General features: G+C 39.5%; 1 long non-coding RNA gene across 1 annotated transcript in view; it reads right to left on the bottom strand.

The window, feature by feature from the left end:
- Positions 1-11482: 11482 nt before the first annotated feature.
- LOC122812821 overlaps positions 11483-23993 on the bottom strand; it is a 107426-nt gene continuing 94915 nt past the window's right edge. Inside the window, exon 3 of the long non-coding RNA XR_006366581.1 lies at positions 11483-11916. This is a non-coding gene — a long non-coding RNA (uncharacterized LOC122812821). The remainder of the gene's footprint in view (positions 11917-23993) is intronic.

The raw sequence follows: 23993 nt of genomic DNA, 5'->3' as shown, positions 1-23993 counted from the left end.
CTATGTAGCACATCATCAAGGACATAATTAACAAGGATATAGGGAATCTCCAAACTCTTGATCCCATGCAATTTGGTTCTGTGAAAGGTAGATCATGCCTGCTCAACCTGGTTGTCTTCTTTGAGTCAGTCACCAGAGCTGTGAATGAGGGCAAGGCAGTTCATACAGCCTACCTTGATCTAGCCAAGGCCTTTGATACCATTCCCCACTCAGGAATTATTGATAAACTCACCAAACTAGGCATCGACCCCTATATCACTAAGTGGCTTGCAAATTGGCTCACAGATGAAAGTAGTCTCTCACAGTGTGAAAGTAGTGGACTCCAAGTCATACTGCTGACCAGTCACTAGTGGAGTCCCACAGGGATCGGTCCTGGGTCCTCTCCTATTTGGCATCTACTTCTCAGACATCCAAGCCAACATGGAGGGACTCTGGCTGACCGAGTTTGCAGACAACTACAGGTTGGGAGCCATTATTAACTCCCCAAGTGATGCAGACATCCTACAGAAAGGCCGCACTGAGACCAATGACTGGTGTCGAAACCATGGCCTTAAGCTTAATGCCAAAAAATACATTGCAATCCCCTTTGGGAAAAACTCAGTTCCCACTAATTACCACATTGATGGGAGCTCACTGAACACTGAAAGCATTATAAGAGATCTCGGGACACAGGTTGACAGCAACCTCTCCTTCGACTACCACATTGCCACTGTGGTCAGAAAGTCCCTCTATGTAGCAGATCTCATTAACAAGGGTTTTGCATCCAGGAAGAAAGAGGTCATCATCTCTCTCTACTCTTCCCTCATTAGGTTAGTCATCGAATATAATGCCCCATTTGGCATGTACCTAACTAGACACATGCAACTGCTGGAAAGGCCACAAAAGTACCTCACAAAGAGGATCCTAGGCCTTAAACACATGTCCTACATGGACAGACTCAAAAAACTCCAGCTATTCTCTGCCTCATATCATCTACTAAGAGGTGATCTCTGCTTGACTTACAAAGCCATGTCTGACCCAGCTCTGTTAGAAATGCTACATCTAAAGAAATCCCAATTCCTCCACACCACATGTCCCAGAGACCTTAACCTCATTACCACAATCAATAGACCATGCTGGAGGGACAGGTTCATAACTCAGAGACTGCCCATGCTCTGTAACAAACTCCCCATACATGTCAAGCAGAGCACCTCACTGGCCCTTTTCAAGAGAAATCTTGATCAGTAGATGGGAAATAGAAAGTTCACCCCGGGGATCACTCCAGTGGCTCTACTTGATAGATGCACTGGGAACTAACATCGGGCGGCACGATGCCATGGCACTTTTATGGGCTAAGATTCCAGGGCCATTAGCCTAGTACACACCTATTAGTAGGTCATTCATATCACATGTGTAGAATTGTTAGTTAATGAGGCTGAGAATGCATTTTGTGCATGTCCTTGTGCTTTCCAGAAGACAATAATGTCATCTGTTGAGCTTCACTACACTAGAACCTTTTATCTGACTAATATCTGAGTAATAAAGAAGCTATGGCTTACCTATTATTCAGTAAAGTCAGATATAGGTTAAACGAGTGATGGTACTTTTATGAAATTAACATATTAAATCCTTAAGAGTTGAAAGCAGTCTAAGTGGAAGAAAATAAAGGTATTTAAACTGTTAAAGAAAAAAAGAGATATAGACACTTGCTTTATAATATAGATATAGGTTCTGGAAACTACAGACCTATTATTCTGACTACTTTTAATATGTCAAGCCATGGAACAGATTATCATGGAAATGATCATAAAAGACATAAGCAAACTTCAAACACCGGACCCAACCCAGTCTGGCTTTGTCAAAGGCAGATAATACCTACTAAACCTGGTAGACTATTTTTCAGAAGGTCACCAAGGCAATGAATGAGGGGAAAATGGTGTATACCACCTACCTAGCCCTGGCTAAGGTAATAATACAATATTCCAATTGGGCATAGTTGAAAAACTCAAAAAAAAACCTTGGCATAAACCCTTACATAACTTGCTGGATTGCCAGCTGGCTAACAGTCAGGACTCAGGAAATCAGAATTGTTGAGGCCATCTCTGCTAAGAGACTGGTCATCCGAGAGATGCCTCTGGACTCTTTCCTGAGACCACTTCTATTTGGCATTTACTTCTCAGATGTAAAGGCTAATGGAATGGGCCCTTGGCTAACCAAGTTCACAGATGACTGCAATTTAGGAATTACCAAAGATTTTCCCCACAACATATGTATCTTAGAAGATGATCTAACACAGACAAATGACTGGTACCAAAGAAAGGGATTAAAACTTAATGCCAAGAAATGTATTATAGTGCCTTTTGGGAAAATGGCCTCTTAGGCTAATTACTCCATCGATAAGACATCCCTAAGAGTTGCTCTGGTAGTTAGGGATCTGGGAACATATGTAGACAATAATTTGGCCTTTGACTAACATGTGGTGAAAGTAATAAAAAAGTCAGTCTATGTCACACAACTTATAAGTAAGGGCATGGCATCCATGTCCAAGGAAGTCATAGTGCCATTTTATTTGTTCCTTATCAGACCCATCAAGAAGTATAATGCCCCGTTTGGTATGTACCTGATCAGACATATGCAACAGCTGGAATTCCCACAAAGGTTGCTTACCAGGAAAATCCAGGATATAAACACATTGTCCTATACCGAGCGCCTTAAAGCTCTGTCTCTGTATTTGGTTTCCCATTGGTTACTGAGAAACAGTCTATGCTTGGCGTACAAGGCATCATTGTATCCAGCTCTGATGGACCTTTTACGCATCTACACAATGAACAGCATCAGGACCAGTAGATCCAAGGATCAGTGGTGGCTGGTGACTTCAAATCAAAGGGGGGCTGCAAGAGACAGCTGAATGGGTGGGGTCAATGGGAAGGGGTGCGACCAACTAGGAAAAGGGAAGAGCTATGCTCAAAACCACAAAAACTAACTTCAATTAAATACGCTGCCCTGGGTGCCAAACTGTCATTATAAGAGTCCAATCAAGACAAAAATAAGTGTAGAAGAATAAAAATATTTCAATGTATTGGCTGCATGAGAGCTTACTTAATATCTAGATGGAAACAAAAGGTTGTGAAGCATGAAAAAATAAATTACTTTTTAAATACATTACTGGAATGCCAGTCAAAATCAAGTATAAGAAAAACAAGCAGAGCTCAACTCAAACAACTTCTCCTTGCACTGCAGTTCTAATTATAAATTATATTCAGCTTTATTAAAGTACCAAGTAACATGCTGAAAGTAGAAATCTCTGTGATGCCCCCACTTGTAAAAATGTTTCTTATCCAAAAAGACCTGCTGCCTGACAACTATCTACTTGTTTCATGGGGAAAACATGATCAAAGTAAAAAATGAAAAGCAAACAGGAAACAAGCTCAAGATACATTGCTTAAAGGATTACTGTACAGGGTATGGACCACACATGATTGGCATTCTGTGTAGTTTACGGGTAAAGCCTGTAGAGATGACTGGAAGTCTCCAACAAGTGTAATGAGCTTTTTAAAATAATGTAATCCTGTCCTTCAATACCCAAGGCTTATACATTATCTAGTTAAGTATTCTCTGCATGGCAACAACAGAAAGGCTTTCAGTGTTGGCAATTCTTTAACAGTATGCTTATTAAAGCTTACTTGCATCTTACGATCTCAGATAAGCTTATGTTATGGTCATTAAAGCATTGCTACTTAAACACAGAGCAACAGGCACTTTGAGTAATAAGCATAAATCAACAGTACAAAAATATGACAGAAACCAGACCATTTTGCAAAATCAAGGACAGATGAAAAGCCACTGTAGTACTTGTGTCTACCCCGGATAGGGGGACACTCTGCACATGTTACACTGCATAACTACTCCTTGCCTTGCTTGGACACATCCACAGTCACTACATGAGGGAGTGGGGTGCAACAAGTATGTCACAATTTGAAATGTCTCTGGCTGACTGTGATGACCCTGACACATTTGTCCTACCTCTCAACCTCAGAGCAACAAATCTGGACAAAGCCATACATAGAAGTGGGACAAAGGCCCAAAAATAAGGACAATTTTTTAAATATTGCTCTTATAAACTTAGAAAGATAATAGAATAGGTCTTGCATTAGTATGAATTTTCTGAAGGGTATGAAATCTGAAACTCAAATGTCTGTCATTATTTTCTAACTTCAGTCTTTAATGATTTGTCACTAATTTGCCAAAAAAAAACACAATTCTATGAAAAATGGACCAAAAATGTGATGCAAAAATATAAAATAGCCACACAATACAGCTGGGAACCTGTCAAAGAAGGGACACTTTAATATTAGTACTGCTAACTTGAGCAGCTGACAAAATAAAAGAATCTACATGCATTTCAAGTAATCTATAACTTTGATTATTACAGTTATTTCTTAATTGCAAACCCTCTATGTTTTCTTCCAACATTGCTATTTTGCGGAGGGATTATCAGGGGGAAGAGCAACATTTTGTGCCAAAATCAGGGACAGTTGAGAGGCTAGCTATGCCTAATTCTATAAAGCAATTTATTTGCATGTACCTCTCAAACTGTTAATGCAATAAATCTGGACAAGGCCAAATATATTGGGGGAACATATAAACAGTACTAAAATTGCTCTTGTATAAACAGACAGTTGATAGAATAACAGGTCTTACTTTAGCATGCATTTTTCTGAAGGTTATGAAGTCTGAAACTCAGTGTATCATTATTTAGTGACTTAATTCCTAAATGATTTGCCAGAAAACTACACATTTTATGAGGAACAAACCAAAAATAAGAAGCAAAAATCTATTCATTCTTTGAAAATCTGGACAATTGGGAGGTATAGTTCGGCTGAGCCTCTGAGTTTGCCGCCCTTCCCCCTCACAAAATCATCGTCGAATGGAGCCTCTGCAACCATTCCAATGATCCATTAATTGGCTATTTCACTCCATTTACCATAAACACTAATGTGCATACTGCTTTACTTCTATGATGATTTGGACTTCAGTTGAAAGTTTTATTTTGCATTTTACAGCACAAATACTAAGACATCTGCTAAACAAAGCAATGCAGTCTCACAATGAAAACAGACTTAGCATTAAAACTTCTCTGCCCTTGAAACTCACATTCATTGAAACAGCATTGAAACCCACATTCAAAGAAAATACATTTTGCCAGTGGCAGATAAAGATTAATTTTGGGCTGTTTTCAAACACCTTCCTGATTGTACTAAATTATATTCCTTGTACAATACAGTACAGTTGTTAGAGGGCATTTTAAATTTGTTTTAAACATTTTTCCAGTAAGCAATGAAACAAAATGCATGCACCCATAATGACAAAACTGCCCAGTTCAGAACATTTCCATCATAAAAGTCTACTCAGACTTCTACAGTCCACCATTATCAGTAAATATGCACAATTCTACGTCCACCATTATCAATAAATATGCACAATTCTACAGTCCATTATCAGTAAATATGCATAATCTCTGAAGTAAAAGTCATCTAAATAATTCCATATTAAAGAAATTTGTAACTAATGAAGAGGTTGCTATTAGCAAACACCTTTATATTTCATGGTTTTATCGAAAAATAGTGTCTGTTGCACCTGAGGAATAAATTGCCTATATTTCATTAAAAAAATGATAAGCTAGTAATATTGCAAGAGGAAATGGATGGCAAATTGATAACAGGCTCATAGTTAGTATCTTCACCGAGGAGGGCATTCTTAATATGGCAGCATCCACCCCTTGTGGGAGTAGAACCCACAGCCTTTTGCATCAACAGCAAGTACACAACCTGTTGTGCTATTAACAATGCAAGCCAACACAGCATAAGCAGCACTAAACTTCTCTTCCCCTGCAGCTCTCAGCTCCTTGTAAAATCTACTCAATACTCAATTGCATCTCAACTTCGCAGCACATGAAATCTGGAAAAAGCCAACATTTATTGGGGGGGGGGGTCAAAAGCCCAAAAACCAGGGACACATTAAACATTGCTTGTATAATCTTGGAAAGTTGCTAGAATAAAATGCTGTGTTACCACCATACATTTTACTGCCAAGGTCCCTGTGCAAGACAGTCAGGGCAACATACCACTATGCCAGATCAGCTGCTTTGTCAAAGAGAAATGCTGTGTTACCACCATATATTTTACTGACAAGGTCCCTGTGCAAAAAGAGCAACATACAACTACGCCAAATCAGCTGCTTTGTGAAAGATAGGAAGACTGAAACTTAAATGGCTATCATTTAGTGAATTCACTTCTCACCATAGCTGTCAACCTCTTAGTACAAAACACCTGGACAAACCCAGTAATGAGGGAATACAGCCCTCAAACATATTCAGTGAATTCAGTTCTTGCCATAGCTGTGAACCTTAGCACAAAAAACCTGGACAAAGCCAATAATGGGGGAATACAGTCCTAAAAATAATATCACTCATTATTTTCTAGGAAGATGTTCCTTTTTTTGTGCTTCATACATAGATGCAGGTCCTTCATATCCTCAAACTCGTATTCTTCACTTCATCAGCCTGTTTTGTCTATAGCACAAAGACAAGTTCCGATATGATCTTACGCTGCACAAAATAAATTAATTTGTGTACCTCCAACAAGATCTATTATATCCCAGAACTTGTAAGTTTAATCAAATAGAACATTCTAATAAACTTTATCCTCTCATATTATATTATCTCTGATTCACGCTTAATATTCCATGTGACATGTCCTGTTCATATTATTTGATTTCTGGTACTTTTGTTTTCCCTAAATTAAACTTCTAAAGAGCTTCTGTATTAAATACTTTGTTATTCACCACATCCATTAATCTTCCACAAAAATGCCCTTCAAGTCATTAAAGCTTATTTTTTAGATTTCCTGTAGTTTATTACTTACATTTCTTTTAAATCTCTAAGCTGATTATTATGATTTGATTAGAAATTTACTCCTCTTATAGGTTTCATATTTTTTAATATTTCCCTAATCCTTCAATACATTATACTTCTGGTGAGTCACAATGCAGTTATTTAAAAGACAGATGTTGCATCCATTTTAGAGTTTCACTACCAAATCCCTTGAAATGTAAAATTAGCAAATAATTGATCTGCATTGTCTATGAACTTCTTTTTCTATTATAATCTTTATCATTTTCTTATTTCTTCTCCTGTAACCTTACCATCTCTCATACCCACTGTTTTCTGAATGTCACAGCTGTTGTCCCATCCTTTAGGTATGACTCATTCTGTATTGTGTATTCCTTTTAACCAAAGAAACATGTGCAACAGTTTTGTACCTTCCATTTCCCTAATACCTGTTTGGAATGTACAGAAATATTTCAGTCTTCTCACCCATTTCATGCAGCTCTTACTCTTTTTTCACAAAACACTGTACTCTCTTCATCCATTATTTGAAGACTTCAATTCTTAAAGTATCATACTTTACTGATCTTAGTCAAGTTCTTTAAAGCATTAGCAGTTGACTGTGTTTAATTCCTGTCATTTGAATAAAAAAATACTTATCTCACTGTTACTTCTTTTTTTTGTATTTTTTTGGTCTTACACCCCTCCAAACCTTAACTACACTTTTGTGCAATGAAACCATTCATTTCCATTACTATGGTAGTGAGATTTTTTGTGAAAAGGCTGTCACCCATCCTTTGATCATGATGTTTTCCAATCATGTTTTGACCCTTAGGCTTGACATGCATGCCCGCCAAAGCAAAGGTGTGCAATGCCATCTGAAAAGTATTTGCTGTTGCAGTCGTGTGTATTAACATAGGCAGTACATGTGAGTGGTTTGACTATATCTCTCACACACACACAGACACACACACACACACACACACACACACACACACACACACACACACACACACACACACACACACACACACACACACACACCTTACCTTGTCGCTGAACAGCCCCAGCCCACCAACGAGCTAAATAATTGCTTTGGTTGCTGCCGACGAGCTAAATAACTGCTTTCTGCTTCCATTACTGCTCGGTTGCCACCACTGATATCCGAACAGCCCCTTACCTGTATTCCTTGTGTGATTGGTCCATCCCAAAGGATTCCCTGCAGTCTAAATCCGCGATTGGTCCTGCCTGCGACTGCTGCAGTCCGGAGTGCCTCCATGTCATGATGTCATCGCCGCATAGACTTCTGGGCATCTTGCCTTTCCCCTTATCTAGACTGCTAAGAAAGCAGTCTGAGAGCGTGTGTGCATGCGTACATGTCCGGGAATTAATTTTGTGTTTCTCTGTTTGTTTTATTTTGTTTTGTAGGTGGGAGGGCTGCAGTCCGGCAGTCCTATGGCATGAGCCGCCCCTGCCAAGGATTTAAAGTTTGCTGTGACATAAATAAGGCATGTTGGTGAGACAGATATGTATCTCAGAGAATCTGCATGCTCTGGAACATGCTCCCCATCCATGTGAAGTAGTGCCAATCATTAACCCTATTAAAGCGTAACCTTGGACAATGCATAGGAAATTGGCAATTCACCCTGGGTCTGGCTTCCTTGTCGCTGATGGACAGAGGCAGATAGTAACTATACTCAGACTAACATACCCTCCACACATGATCTTTAGAAGCATCTTAATTAGCATTCCCCCTCCTAATAAATTCCCATGATACACAGGGACACAACTGGGTTGGGTTGCATACCTAGACTTATAAGGCCATGATGGCCTTTAGCCTATTATATATTTATGAGCCTACGAACCTATAATAAATACCCTACAGGAACAAAAACTAGTGGTCTAAGTTAGGCATCAGATACATTAAATATGCATTCAGGAGTTCCAGAGTTAAGTAGGAACTAGAGCTATTCAGTAATCTAAATAATAAAAACATTTCCTATAAATATGTTAACAGGCACTCAAACAATGTCAGTATAAGTATGTCATCTGATTCATATTTATGAATATATAACTGAAGCAAAACTTATGGCAGTGTTACTAATCACTTCCTTTTCAACAAAAGTCGTTAGGATGCCACTGACTCACCCAGAGTTTACTAATGTGCTATGTTCATCTAGGTGCAGCTGTTAGCACTGTCACCTCACAGCAAGAGGTTCTCCAGTTTGATTCTGAGCTGGGGTGCCTTCTATGTGGAGTCTGCATGCCCTCCCTGTGTTCGCGTGGGTTTCCTCCGGGTGTTTCAGTTTCCTCCCACATTCCCAAGACATGCTGCAAGTGGATTAGACATTTTAAATTGGTCCTAGGTGTAAATGTGTGTGCTTTCTGAGGAAGGTTGGGCACTGGGCTGGCAACTCGACACCATAAAAACTCTACTGCCATTTGTTCTGCAGATGATGATCCACTGTGGTGACCCCTAATGGGAGCAGCTGAAAGGAGAAGAAGAAGATCTACTTGTAGTATAACTAAACAACTGTCAAAGAAGGCCTTGCACAGTGTCGAAATAGGTTTGGATCTCATTCCTGGAACTTACATTTCAACATTAAGGGCTCAGTTGCACAACCACTATACAGGCTATTAAGTTCAGTTTTTTAAAAACTGGATACCTTCAAAAGGATTGGAAAAGACAATCTGTGGTTCCAATATACAAAAGAGACATCACTAACTATAATTAATTACAGATCCATCAGTCTAACATTTACATTAGGTAAGTGTTAAACCAGATAATTATGCAATAAACAAATACATTTTGCAGCACCATAATTAACACTGACTTCAATTAAGTAATAGTACATTAGGTCAGCTATAATTAGTACAAGACAGAAGAATTAGAGAGAAGAGAAAGTCACAGACATGTATGTGAACATAGGAGAGGTAGTTTTGGAACAATTTAGCCTGGGGAATAGCAGGAGCATCACCTGGAGTCAAGCAGTATTGATTTACAAAGGATTTCAGTACGGAATATTTCCACATTACTGCATATTGTAAAACTGGTTTAAATGTTGTCATTGTTCAATTTATATTTGCAAGTTATTGTATTAGTTGCATCTATATCAGAACAGCAAATGCTAAAAATAGTGAATGCTATTCTGTTAAACTATAAAGTTCGAAAGACAAAAATGTCGAAGTCACGGATCAGTAAATGTTTTCCCAGGGAAAAAATTTTCTGATCTAAAAAAAAAAAAAGATATATAAACAAAATAAAGTGGGGGGCTTTGCCCCCCACACCTCCCAACTTTAAATATACCAACTCCAAGATCGCACCACAGTGGAGAAAACAGCAAAGTCCCAAGAACAGCCCAGCGATTTCTTCCCTGGGGAAAGAAGTCGCTGTTCCGTGACTTCGACATTCTCAGCTTTCGAACTTTACAGTTTGACAGAAGAGCATTTGCTATTTTCAGCGTTCGCTCTTCTGCTGGGGAACCTATTAGTTGTTAAGTGGACAGACACATGCATGCACACACACACACACACACACACACACACACACACACACGCACGCACGCACGCACGCACACACACACACACACACACACACACACACACACACACACACACACACACACGAAAAGTATACATTTCTAATTGAGCAAGATTGATGCAAGTAAACATTTCATAATTGTGCGGTATGTTTTCTACAGCTGCCCGATCATAGAATTTTGTTCCAGAGCTTAGACAAACTATATTAGCAATGGAGCAACTGGAAAGATAACCTAGTGATACCTACAGTGACAGCAGCAGTATACAAATAAAAATAGTGAAGAAAATAAAACAGTCTGCATGGAGAAAATGCTAATGCATGAGCTACTATTTAAAACACAACCCATTTAAAGTATGGGATCATATGATTCTCTTCCAAATCATTGAAAATACAACTTAATTGGAGACATGGTCTATAAAAAACAAAAAGTGATACCTCTGAAAGAGAAGTTAAGCAGTTATGCAGGAAGTATCTAGAAAATAAACTGCAAATAAAGTAGAGAGGCCATTAAATGAACTCTTCCATCAGTGTATGACAGAGCGCACACACCTCATTCTTTGATGTCTGAAACTAAATCCCAGAATTTCACCGGATGGAATGGTGAACTCCTTTCTGTTCCAGGTGAATGGAAAACCTTTACATTTCAAAGAAGGCTTCATGTTCATTGGTCCCCCACTTCATTCACAAAAAGTAATCTGTCATTTTGAAAGGGAGTGATTCCTCCCACTGCAATTACTGTTGACTTACTGTGACTGATAGCAAGGCACTAAAGCAGAAACCATTAATCACTGAGTATGATTCAGACCACCTGACCTGTAAACTGCTTCAGTTACAAGTGTTAAAAGTTAAAGCATGCATATATGTGTGTGTGTGTGTGTGTGTGTCTGTGAGACACCTTATGTATGTATAAGCAGAGGAATAATATCTGTGCATGAGTATACTCACATATTTATATCTATATCTAATTATATCAAATATATAGAGACAGATGTATTTATTATACTCACACACACACACCTTTATTATTACCTGTGGGCATGTACTGTTAGTGGCCTCATATACCCTCCATAAACAATGGCACTCAGTCCACCATTAAAGTCAAACCAGAGCCACTATTATACATTAGTTATGCTATTAACAGTGGTCATTTTCACAATGAAATATTAAAGTTACCTCACAATTTAAATCTATCTAGAGCATCAGAAATATCAAGCTACTCTTTAAGAATAAAACAAATGTCACTGTGACCCAGTTGTACACATCACAGAGAAGTAGTGCTTTTGTTTAATTTCACTGTCATACATAGTGCAACTTCTCTGGACTTATGAGGCCATTTCTTCATTAGTGACATATCATCATATGTGCCAAACTCTTTCTTGTACAGTTTGAAAAGTAATCCATAAATTCCTATATTTTCTCTTTCTTTAACTTGCCTTCTTCTCATCTATTTATCTTCTTCCATTTGGAGACCAGCTTCTTGTTAGTTATTCTCTCAACATACTTTTGCAGCCTGCTTGAGAAGAAAGATATAGTAATTAAATTGCAGTGTGCACAAGTACTGACAGACTGACTCGTTTGCAGGCAGGTCCATTTCATGCATTCCTGAACCTCTTCTGCAGGCAGATGTGACACATACATTCATGCATGTTCTGTAGCCAGGTCCACTACATGCATTTCTAAACCGGCATCTCATGCACAGTCAGGTTGTTGTATCTTTCGGCTTTTCCCGGTTAGGGGTCACCACAGCGGAACTCCGGCCCGCTAATTATTGGTAGTAGATTTTTACGTACCGAGTTACCAGCTTTGATGCACAACCTTCAACGAAGGTACGCCCATTCACGTATGTCTCAACACAGAAGATGCTTTCGCTGAGAATCGAACAGGACAACGTCATACTGTGAGGCGACAATGCTACCGCAGCATCACCACCGCAGCACATATATTCTTATACCACATGTGCAGTCAGGTCCAGAGCATATATCATTTTGCCTCAGATGCAGGAAAGTCCACTATGTATATATATATTCCTGAACCTCATGTGTAGGTAGGTCCAGAATGCACATTCTTATATCTCATATGTAGTCAGTTCCAGTTCATACATAAATTCACTGATTCATAGACTGTTACTAGGCTAATGAACCCAGGGGGCCTTTCTAAGTAAAGTTTTCCTGAAAGAATAATGATGTCCTGTATCCAAATAGGACATTGTGGGACATGCATTTATAAGCTACCTCTGTACAGAAGGGACATGGGTGCCAGGCCTGGTGTAAATTTCCTATTCCCCATCCACTTGTTTAGATTGTGTTTAAACTGGGTAATAGATGAACTAAGCTTCATATGGTTGGGAAGCCTGTTATATATGACGGGCAGTCTCTGGGACACATATCTGTCTCTCCAGCATTTTCTTTTAAGTCACAGACAAAATTCAGGTTCCCTAGACCTGGTACTCTTTGACTTACAAATATATAGGACATTCATATGTGTGGGGCTTGTGGATGCCTTGTAAGCCAGAAACAGACTGAGTAGAGGGAAAGGGCTTCAAGGTGCTCTGCATAAGGCTGGTTTGTTATGTCTTGTACTATTTTTGTAAGGAACCTTTGAAGTCATTCTAGTTGCTACATATGCCCGGCCAGATACATAACAAAGGGAGCATTGTACACTATGACTGGTCTGCTAAGTGTGGAGTACAGTGGAATAATGACCTCTTTGGATATAGATGCCATGCCCTTACATTGATTCATAGGTTCATAGGGGATTACTAGGCTAGTGGCCCTAGAGCCCTTACAAGCCTAGCCATGTTAATCCCAAGTTGTCCCATCTGCCCTTATACTTATAAGCTGTGCAACATAAAAGAATTTCCTCACCACTGTCGCCATGAGGTGGTCGAAGAAAAGGCTACTCTATACATGTGTACCCAAATCCCTGACCACTGGGTCAACTCTTAGGGGTATATTATCAACATGGTAATTAGCTGGGATGGTTGACTTCCCTAAGGGTAAAATTATGCACTTCTTAGCACTGAGTTCAAGACCATGGATTCGGCACCGTTTATTAGTCAGAGATAGACCTTCTTGAAGAATGCTAGCATCTGCAGGAGAGTTGATGATAACTCCAGCTTGCAATCATCTGCAAACTTAGTTAGTCATAAACCTTCAGCATTTGCTTCCACTTAAGAGAAATAGATGCCAAAAAGGAGTGGGCCCAGCACTGAGCCCTGGGGGACTCCATTAATGACTGGCCTCTTGGTGGAGTTGGCCTGACCTATTTTGACCTCCTGGGCCAATTAGCTATCCAGTGGGTGCTAAAAGAATTTATACCTAAATTAGTGAGTTTGTCTATAATGTTTGAGTGGGGTTTTGTATCAAAACCCTTGGCCAGGTTGAGGTAAGTTGTGTGCATAGTCGTACCTTCATCCAATGCAATGTGCAGGCAAAGTTCGGTACACATATTCCTGCATCTTCTTTGCAGGCAGGCCCAGTAGACAGATTCCTTCAACCCACTGCAGGCAAGTCTAGTGCATGTATTTCTACATTTTGTGTCCAAGTAGGTTCACTGCACAAACTCTTGTGTATCATGCAGAGGCAGTGCATGCATTCTATATCTCCTGGGCAGAAACTTACAGGCTTGATGCATGCATTCCTGCACCTCACATGCAGACACATTCCAGACAGACATTCCAGCACCTTATCTGCAGGCATGCCAGTGCATGCACTCTTAAACTTTATGTGCAGCAGATTCAGTGAAAATATGTGTTCACACTATGACAGGCAGGCGTGATATACAGATTTCTAAAAATCATGTGCATGTAAGAAAGGTGCATACCTTCCTGTACCTCTTGGACAGGCAGGTCTAGTTCTGGTGCATACATTTCGGAGCCTCTTATGCATTAATTCTAGAACACCCCATCAGGCTATTCAGTAAAATCATTTAAAGAACTGTGGCTTGCAGAATCAGGCACCTGGCCTTCTATTCTATAAGTAAGCCATTTTGTCCTTCAGGTAAAATCTTCATAACCCATACCAGCCAACAACTTTTTAAGAACTGCAGGGTTGACTATGGCTCTTGCTATCATATTGTCTTTCATTGTTTGTTTCATTTAGTTTGGCTAATATAAATAACTGAAAATTGGCATATTGAAGCAGGAAGAAACTGCTAAAGACTAACTTTGTGGAAATAGGAAACGTTGAACTAGTGAACTTATTTAACTAACAAGTGAATAAAATAAAAAATAAAATATTTTATGGTTAAAAGTAAACTGAAGGATAAAAGAAGACCAATTAAAAAGGACAAGAACAAGGCTGATAGAGTAGTGTAGAATGTTCATTGGTTCATATCTTAGTACTAGATCAATTGCTCTTGAAGGCCATTTTAAGCCTAGAAAATTATCCCATTTGTTAAAAGAATCATCAACACAGGTGGGGCTTGAGCCCACAATCTTCAACTCCAGAGGCAGATGCCTTATTCATTAGTTCTCTGGACTCTTTCTTTTAGGCCACTGGGATCTTTAAAACACTACTTCTTTAAGGTTTGGCCGATGAATAGGGGCACCTGAAGTGCCATTTGTAAACTGGAAAGATGAGGAAAAAAACACAGTGACTCTTTATCGCAGGAAGTAGCCATTGGTGGTTGAAGGATAGAGGTAGCGTTTGCCTTCCAACTGTTAAGTAACAAAAGCTAGGTGGTAATTAAACCTTAGTGATAGTTCTAAATGCTTCTCTTGGAGTAGATAGGTCATGCCTGTTGGTGTCTAATATTGTTTATTTATATTTACATTAACAGCTGCAAAAGGTAAGCCGCGGTGGTGCAGCGGTAGCGTTGTTGCCTCACAGCAAGAGGTTCTCCCATTCGATTCTCGGCTGGAGCGCCTTCTGTGTGGAGTCTGAATGTCCTCCCCACGGTCGAGTGGTATTTGAAAGACATGTGTGAATGGGCATGCCTTTGTTGAAGGCTGGCTGTCAGGCTGGCACCTCGGCACTGTAAAAATCTACTGCCAGTCATTAGCAGACCGGAGATCCACTGTGGCGACCCCTAACTGGGAAAAGCCAAAAGAAGAAAAACAACATTAACAGTTGCAAAAACATGTTACATACAAGCAATTGAGAAATTTCATCAAAGACTACATAATAGGCAGTACAACTGCATCCATGTTTTACCTCTCTAGTACAGCTAGAGATGTTCCTATACACTAATTATTCATATCATAATAATTTTCCTATTACTATAAATATCTCAACAAGCAAACAAAACATAATTATTTAACCTAATATGAACGTGCATAGTTGGTTGGGCAAAATGCTGCCTGAGAGTAGTTACTAGAGTATTTTTTTTTTTTGCTCCATGATGGATCCTGCTGGATGGCATCTTTGTGAACTATACATAGGTCATTTGGCACTAAATTAGCACCCCGTTAGCTTTAAGTTGTGGAGGTACAAAAAGTACCTTTTGCAAAGTTGAAAAGTAGAAAAAAAATGGGGGGGGGGCAGTTTGCTAGGGTCAAATCTTCTGTCTAGACTCTTCTATCTGCATTTAATCAGCCTATTCATTCCAAGAGATGGAAGCCAGGCATTGCCAGGCTAAGTGGGAGCCTTACATTCCCTTAGTTCTTACCTGGAAATTCCAATTAGCCATGTATTCCCCTGGAGAATCAGGTTGTAGAGAGCAGGTCAGCTTGCTGGTCTCCCTGGAACCCTCCCCCCGGCAACACTTTCAACCTCTTCTACTACTATTTCCCAAGTAAAAGCATACCTCCTTATACTGAGTTCCCTTCATATTATGAGTGCAAATGCACTCAGGAAATGAGGGTTCAATAGGTTGGAACTCCACTGGGTGTAATGTAGTGATGCCACTAGCAGCTACCCAGTTGGTTATCCAAAACCATCTCCCTTCCCTCCATTGGTGAACTGGCAGCATTTGTTCACTCACATCTTCCCAGGCCACCTCCTACAGGCACCTGAGACATTAAAAGAAATATAATCATTTGCACAGAGGTCAGGTTCCTCTATGCCATGGAGCTGCCAGGCTTACTGAGATATTTTAAGTTGCATACAAAACATTACAACATTAATATCTGCCATGTTTACTGCAAGTTATAAAATACAGTTTTAAGACCAAGATTCTAAATAATACTACCACAGTATGGATGTGTCTGTGCTTATCAGTTTGCACTTTACACTTCTTTAGTACAGCTAATTGTGCTGGAATTATGAACGTTTATTTGAATTGTGAGACTAACTTTATTTTGTTCAATGACTCAGGATGCAACCATTGGTAAAGTATAACATTGCAGAGCTCCATAGCAGGGAATAGGTTAAGAGGCAGAGAAAGAAATAAAGAAAGAAAGACGAGGGTAACATTTCATTCTTAGTCAGCTGTTGTCTAGGAAAAATATCAAGACAGGAAAAATATTACCATAAAACGTATGTGACAATGTGTTGGGACAGTAAAGCCCAGTGACTACAACCAGTAGCTGCAAGTAAATAAAACAACTAGACTAAAAGAAATTGATAGTAACTAGCCAAACTCATTTGAAGTAGGCCTGTGTCAAATGTCTTAGTTCTTCTGGACAATATAGCACTCAGATACTTTTAAAAAAAATAAAGATTTGATTCTATGGATATACTTGAAAGTATAAAATAATTTGACTAAATAAAAGTTCCATTTAAGAATACATTACTTCAAAAGCATGTAGACCTAGCAAAAACAGATGAAAAACATGTATTAGTTTTTAAGCACAGCATACAGGATTCCTTATTGTTGTTATGTCTCGGCAGTGTTGGTGGGCTGCTACTCAGTTCACTTTTTTAAACTTCTGTAAACTAGGTTGTCAGTCTGCATGCTACAAAATCACAATATGACCCTTCTTAAGAGTTGGAAAACATGCAATAATCATTCAGTGTTAATTTATCCCATTATGATATGTACAGCCCCAGGGGAAGGAAATTAGACCTCTCTCTAAACAGGATAAGCTGTTAGACAGTATAGCTGTATGCTGAGTAAGGTTTTGAATAGTGCCCAAAAGGGAATGGCATTTTTCCTTCAATGTCTACAAAATGGCAGTGACCCAGGAAGGATCAAGACCATGGGTTTCATTTTCCAGCAAAAACTCACTGTGGAAACATGACTCCATGCTCTCACCTTGGCTGCACATTTGATCTCTCTGCCTGTGCAAATGTGACAAAAGGTTTGCTTATAGGGATTTAATGTAACACAAGTGAACTGAATCATTTAGTTAATCAGTCATGGGCAATTTATAATTCCTTCCCTTCTTGGAAAAAGGGGAATTAAAATCAGCCCATTGGAACTACTGCTGGAATAAGAAAGCTTCCATTTTTTTGTTTTGAATGCTGGGACTAGTGAATTTATGAAGCTAAAAATGCTGCTTTGCAATGAATATTTGAAATTCTTAAGTATGAAATTCATCTTATTAGTAATTTTGTCAGCACCTAAGGAAAGCCAATAGATCTGCACTTGAACAGATGAGATTTAAGGGAATGAATCTACTCCAGCAGCTACCGCTAATATATAATGTTTGTAGTCAGAACCATAAATGAAATAAAATATTCTGAATAAAATTATGATAAATGCTGCATGCTTAACAAAAACATGAGTTGTCCCTCTTTTTTCATCTAATGTGAAGTATTACATATTAGAGGTATTGCATCCTTCACAAGAATGGGGCATGAAAACATGCAATACAATTGTTGTGTTTTGCAGTATCTTAGAAGGAAAGCACTTTCAGTGGATTCCAGTTGGGTGGAGCTTCTTGCACTCCTCATGACCATGTGAGGTTTCTATGCATATTTCTGTTTTCTTCCAAAGGCATGCTGCTTAGTTTGACTGACTGCTCTGTACTTAGGAGAAAAAAGGCTGTAGTTTTTTTATTGTGGACAAGATGACAGATTCAAAATATCTTGCCCAGTGTGTATGAGGTGTAGGACAAATGTCATCTTGGGTATAGTACAGACAGCCACTTGTTTCATGCAGGGACCTGTGTGAGGTCACTGCTTGCTCAGGGTGCTGTAGAAAGAAATGTACATGGTGATGAGAAGGTGTTCCTTAAGATATGCAACACAGCAGCACACAGGGCAATGTACACAGTACAGCTGTCAGACGAAATAGGGTCTGATTAGGAAGGTAGGACAAACAACATCATGGCCCATGCATCCTACAGTAAATAGCGCAGTTTATTCTGAACTCATACATGAGCAATAATAGTAGGTTTCACAGCACCACAGCCTGTATGCCCTGCATAGGAACAGGACAGTAAATGCTGAACCTAAACATAGCTAGAAAGACCAGGATAGATAAAAATTACAGCCTGAATTCTTTGCAGGGGAATGAGGAATCTAATGCTGAACTTATGCATCTGCAGTAAGAGTGGGGTACACAGCATTATTGCCTGCGAGCCTGCATGGAGATCACAGAGATTAGTGCTGAACTCATTCCTGTGCAATTAAAACAAGATGCACCACAGACTGTGTGCTCTGCTTGGAAGCAGGGCATATGATACTGAACTCTACTCTGTAACCTGAGTGAGAAAAGATCTATTAATGTTGAGTTTAAACATACATAATAGGAGCAGGATGCAGCACCACATATGGTGCTGCCTGCATGGGACTGGCAGTCAATGCTGAACTCATACATACACAATATGAATAGGATACAAGCATTCATCCTTCAAAGGAACAGGGTAGTATGTTCTGACTTTATACATATAAAATAAGAGTAGGATACGGAGCATCCCTGCCTGTGTGCCCTACATGGAAACAGGGCAAATAGTGATGAACTTGTACATGTGTAAGAACAGCATGTACAGTATAACAGCACATGTGCCCTGCAAGGGAGCAGGGCAGAAGAATCTGAACTTGTACATGTGTAGGAAGAACAACCTGTACAGTATAACAGCATGTGTGCCCTGCATGGGAGCATGGCAGATGATACTGAACTTGTACATGTGTAATACGAATAGCATGCACAGTATAACAGCATGTGTGCCCTGCATGGAAGCAGGGCAGATGATGCTGAACTTGTACATGTGTAAGAAGAACAGGATACACAGTATAACAGCATGCGTACCCTGCATGAGAGCAGGTCAGATGATGCTGAACTTGTTCGTGTAATAAAAACAGGATACACAGCAATACTTCCTATATACCCTGCATGGGAGCAGGGCAGATGATGCTGAACTTGTACATGTGTAAGGAGAATAAGATACACAGTACAACAACATGTGTACCCTATATGGAATCAGGGCAGATGATGCCAAACTTGTACATGTGCATTAAGAACAGAATGCACAGTATAGCAGCATGTGTGCCCTGCATGGGGGAACATGGCAGATGATGCTGAACTTATGCATGTGTAATAAAAATAGGATACACAGCACTACTGCCCGTGTGCACTATATGGAATCAGGGCAGATGATGCCTGTTGCTCGTCTGGTCAGGATAAAACAGACAAACAGTTGTGGGTTCAGTTCAGTCAGCTTTATTACAAACAATCTGGAATGAGGCTTTGTAACTTAAACTTAAATAAACTTATAAACAGACTGATTACCACACTCACACGTTAACACTCTGGCTGCTCTCACAAAATGGCACTGCTCCTGCACGTGCTCACTATTTATCGACACATGTCTACATCTGGAAAAACTTCTTAAAGGAAAAACACACACTCTGTTCTACATCCTCCCTCCTTGAGAAATAGATCATACATCAAATGACAGTATTCAATGACATGCAATTATACAGAAATTATCTTTTGACATGCAATTTTACAAAACTAATTCTTTGACATGCAATCACACAAAATCAGACACATATAAAATAATCATGTCCAGGTTGCTGTGTATTTCACACTAGGTCTAGAAATATGACCTGATCATGTAACATAAAAGTCAGAATTGGATCTAGCAATAGGGACTGTCTTCAAGGAATGTTCAACTTTGGGGATAACTGGGACATCATCAGGATTGGGAATGGATATTGAGACATGTTCTTCGGTATGAACATTGTCAGGGTTGCTCTGAGATCTAGACTCTGTATCACAGGTATGATGCTGCAATATCATTTCTGATACAGGAAGAAGAAGCCTGCAGTTTCTCCTGTATTCTATACCCTCAGATTCCACTAAGTAGGATCTCAGCTTGGCACATATACCTCTCACTTGACCAATTCAATCAAAGCCTTTTGCAGTTTGCATCCTTACTGTCTCTCCTTTTAATGAACGAAGAAATCTGCTCATTTTATCATAACTGGACTTCTGAAAAGAATGCTTCTTAAAAAGTTGGGCTTTGATTGCTCTGGTGTTTTTAGCATTAGGCAGCAACAAACTAGAACTGATAGGCAAGGTTATTCTGGTTTGCCTAAATAGAAGTTTCTGAGCAGGGAAGCCACGTAGGTCATCACAGGGTATATTTTTGAGATTAAGTAAATTCAAGAAGATATCTGTATTGTCATGCTTTGACCTCTCTAGTAATTGTTTTGCACTCTATACTGCACGTTCAGCAGGGCCCTTTGACTGTGGGTATTCCAAACTGCTAGTAACATGGAGAAAGTTCCACTCTTGCAAATTTCTAAAACAATTGACTGATAAACTGGGTACCATTGTCAGAAATAGCTTTGTGTAGACTACCATGGACTGGGAAATGTTCAATCTTAGTAATAACAGCACTGGACATTAGGTTAGGTAGTAAATCATTCTCAAACCAGTTCGAATAAGAGTCTACCAATACTAAGTAATGCTGATTGTTCCACTCAAATATGTCAGTGGCTACTGTTGACCAAGGTAGTTCAGGAATCTGGCTTAACTGAAATGGCTCTTTTTGCAAATGTGGTTTAGTACTTTTGCATACTAAACAAGATGAAAGCACTTTATCAATGTCTTTCAACAGAGAAGGCCCAAATAGTAGTCTTCACACCCTTCTTTTGGTAGACTCGGAACTTGGGTGGCCACGATGCAAAATATGAATGTATTACTGTTGTAAGGAAGTAGGAACAATAACTTTGGGACCTTTGAAAATGATACCAGCTTCCATCAGCATCTCATCTCTGTATGGAAAATAAAGTTGCACTTCTGGAGGTACACAGGATTGCTTTGACGGCCATCCAACATTGATGAAGTGGTTGAGCCTCTGCAAAATTTGATCAGTCTTTGTATGATCTCTTAGTTCATCAAGTCTTGTGACAGAAACATTAGCTGCTTGTTTGGAAGGATCTGGTCATAAGCCTGTACTGGTAAATAAATGATCTACATAAGTAACTTCTAGTAGTCTGAATTTATATGTCAGAGGATTGAGCTTTAAATTCACTTTATGCACTGTCTAAAACTTTCCTGAGATTTCTGCCATGCTCTGCTTCACCATTGCCTCCAACCAGTAAATTATCCACTATTATAGCACAGACAGCCCCAAAAAATTTGCTCCATTGCACGCAGAAAGACTTCACTGGCAGAATGTATTCCAAAAGGGATTCTGAGGAATCTGTATCTATCAAATGGGGTACTGAATGTAGTCAGTAGTGAAGATTTGTGGTCAAGCATTATTTGCCAAAATGAACTCTTTGCATCCAAGACAGAAGAAACAGTGATATTTGGCATGAGGGTGGCAATCTCCTTGACTATATGCATAGGATGATGAGTTCTCTTTAATGCCTTGTTCAAGTCTCTTGGGTCAATGCATATTCTGATTTAATCTGAATTTTTCTTATGAGCAGCTACCATGGAAGACACCCACTCAGTTGGTTCTGTGACTGGGCAAATCACACCTTGCTGCATCATCTTGTCTAACTTGACTTTGTACTGCATAACTATTGGAACTATCCTTGCTGGCCTGACCACTGGACTGACCTCTGTGTCTACATTCATGGAGTGCATAACTGGAAGTTTGCCTAGCTTGTCATCGAAAACATAAGCATACTCTGAGAAAATAGCATCAGTAAAGCTGGAACTGGGACATGTGCTTACATAATGGGCTTCTTAAATAAAAGAAAGCAGTTTCATTCTTAAACTGTCTCTGAGACCTAATAATGACTGCACAAGTCTTCTGACCACATAAGATTGCAAGCTGTAACTGTTCCCAGACAGATAACATGAAAGCCCTACTGAGCCTTTAGTTTGAATCTCTTCACCTCCATAAGTAAAACGCTTTGGACAATTAGCCAAATTAAGTTGCTCACCAGCTCACACTCTAACAAATATTTCTGCTGACATAACATTACACTTTGAACGAGTGTCTACCTTGAGCTCCATGGGCTTACCATTGATGAGGGCAGTACAAAATACTTCATTCTTTGCAAGCAAATATACCGCATTAACCTTTTCACCAACCGCTAATACACCATCTACAAAGAAAGTAGGGTTACAGCTTTCTACATGATCAACTCACTTTTATGAGTGACCTTTCTTAATAACTGAATGAGGCTTGCTTGATTTACAAAACTTTTGAAAGTGGTTCCATTTTTTACAATTGTGGCATTGCTGACCAAATGCTAAGCACTTCTCTCTTTTATACTCATGATCACAATTATGAGAGTTAACAATAAGACTTAACTTGGGTTTTAACGACTCACTCTTATATTTCAAATTATTCAATTTGTACCCTCCATGGGAACCAGGCAGTCAACACTTCTAAGAAGGCAGTCCTTGCACAAAAAGGCACACAGCATCACATTCTGTACAGCCTGAAATAGCAGAACCCAAGCCACACCCAAAGGAATTGCTACATTGTAGAATAATGTACATAGTGGAATCCACACTGTGTGCCTTTCCTGTGCCAAGCACAGCTGCTGAAGGACATAGGGGATTATACTTTTGGGAATTTGGGGGTGTGTAGGATAGGCCACTGAAGTGGTTTTGTAATATAAATGAGTATGCATGCACATGCACGCAAACACACACACATGCACATAAACACACACACACACACACACACACACACACACACACACACACACACACACACACACACACACACACACTCACAGACACACACACACACACACACACACACACACACACACACACACACACACACACACACACACACACACACACACACATATGTGTGTGCATGTTGTGTGTTTATGTGGGATTCTGCAGAGCTCTATTGTGAATACACAGTGCAGAAGGCACAGACTGCTTGGTGCACAGAAGTAGTTAGCACAATTCAGAAAATATCTGAATTCCATTTACTTCATTATTCATTTGCATGTGCTACTCTATATCGGCATCTTTACCACTTAATGCTACACATATGTATTACCGGAAGTATAGCTCACATTTGTCTATTAATGTTAATGTAGAACAGCTAACCAGTGCAGAAGTATTTGAAGGTAATAGGAGATAAATATATAGTGCTTTTAATACACAGTGTGTGCGTGTGCGTGTGCATGCACGCGCGCTTGTGTGTGTGTGTGTGTGTGTGTGTGTGTGTGTGTGTGTGTTTGTAGGGAATGCTGTGTGTATGTGCTGGTGGAGTGGCTTATGCATGGTGTTTTTATTACATATGCTACATTGCACGTAAATGTCCCGCACTGACAATTCACTCAGTAAACTTCGATATGTGCAGTGCAGCACAGTTTCACAAGACAC

This window comes from Protopterus annectens, chromosome 10.part0 (genome assembly GCF_019279795.1).
Source record: "Protopterus annectens isolate FY-2018-M chromosome 10.part0, PAN1.0, whole genome shotgun sequence".
NCBI lineage: Eukaryota > Metazoa > Chordata > Ceratodontiformes > Protopteridae > Protopterus > Protopterus annectens.
This window is presented reverse-complemented; position numbering and strand designations above follow the sequence as displayed.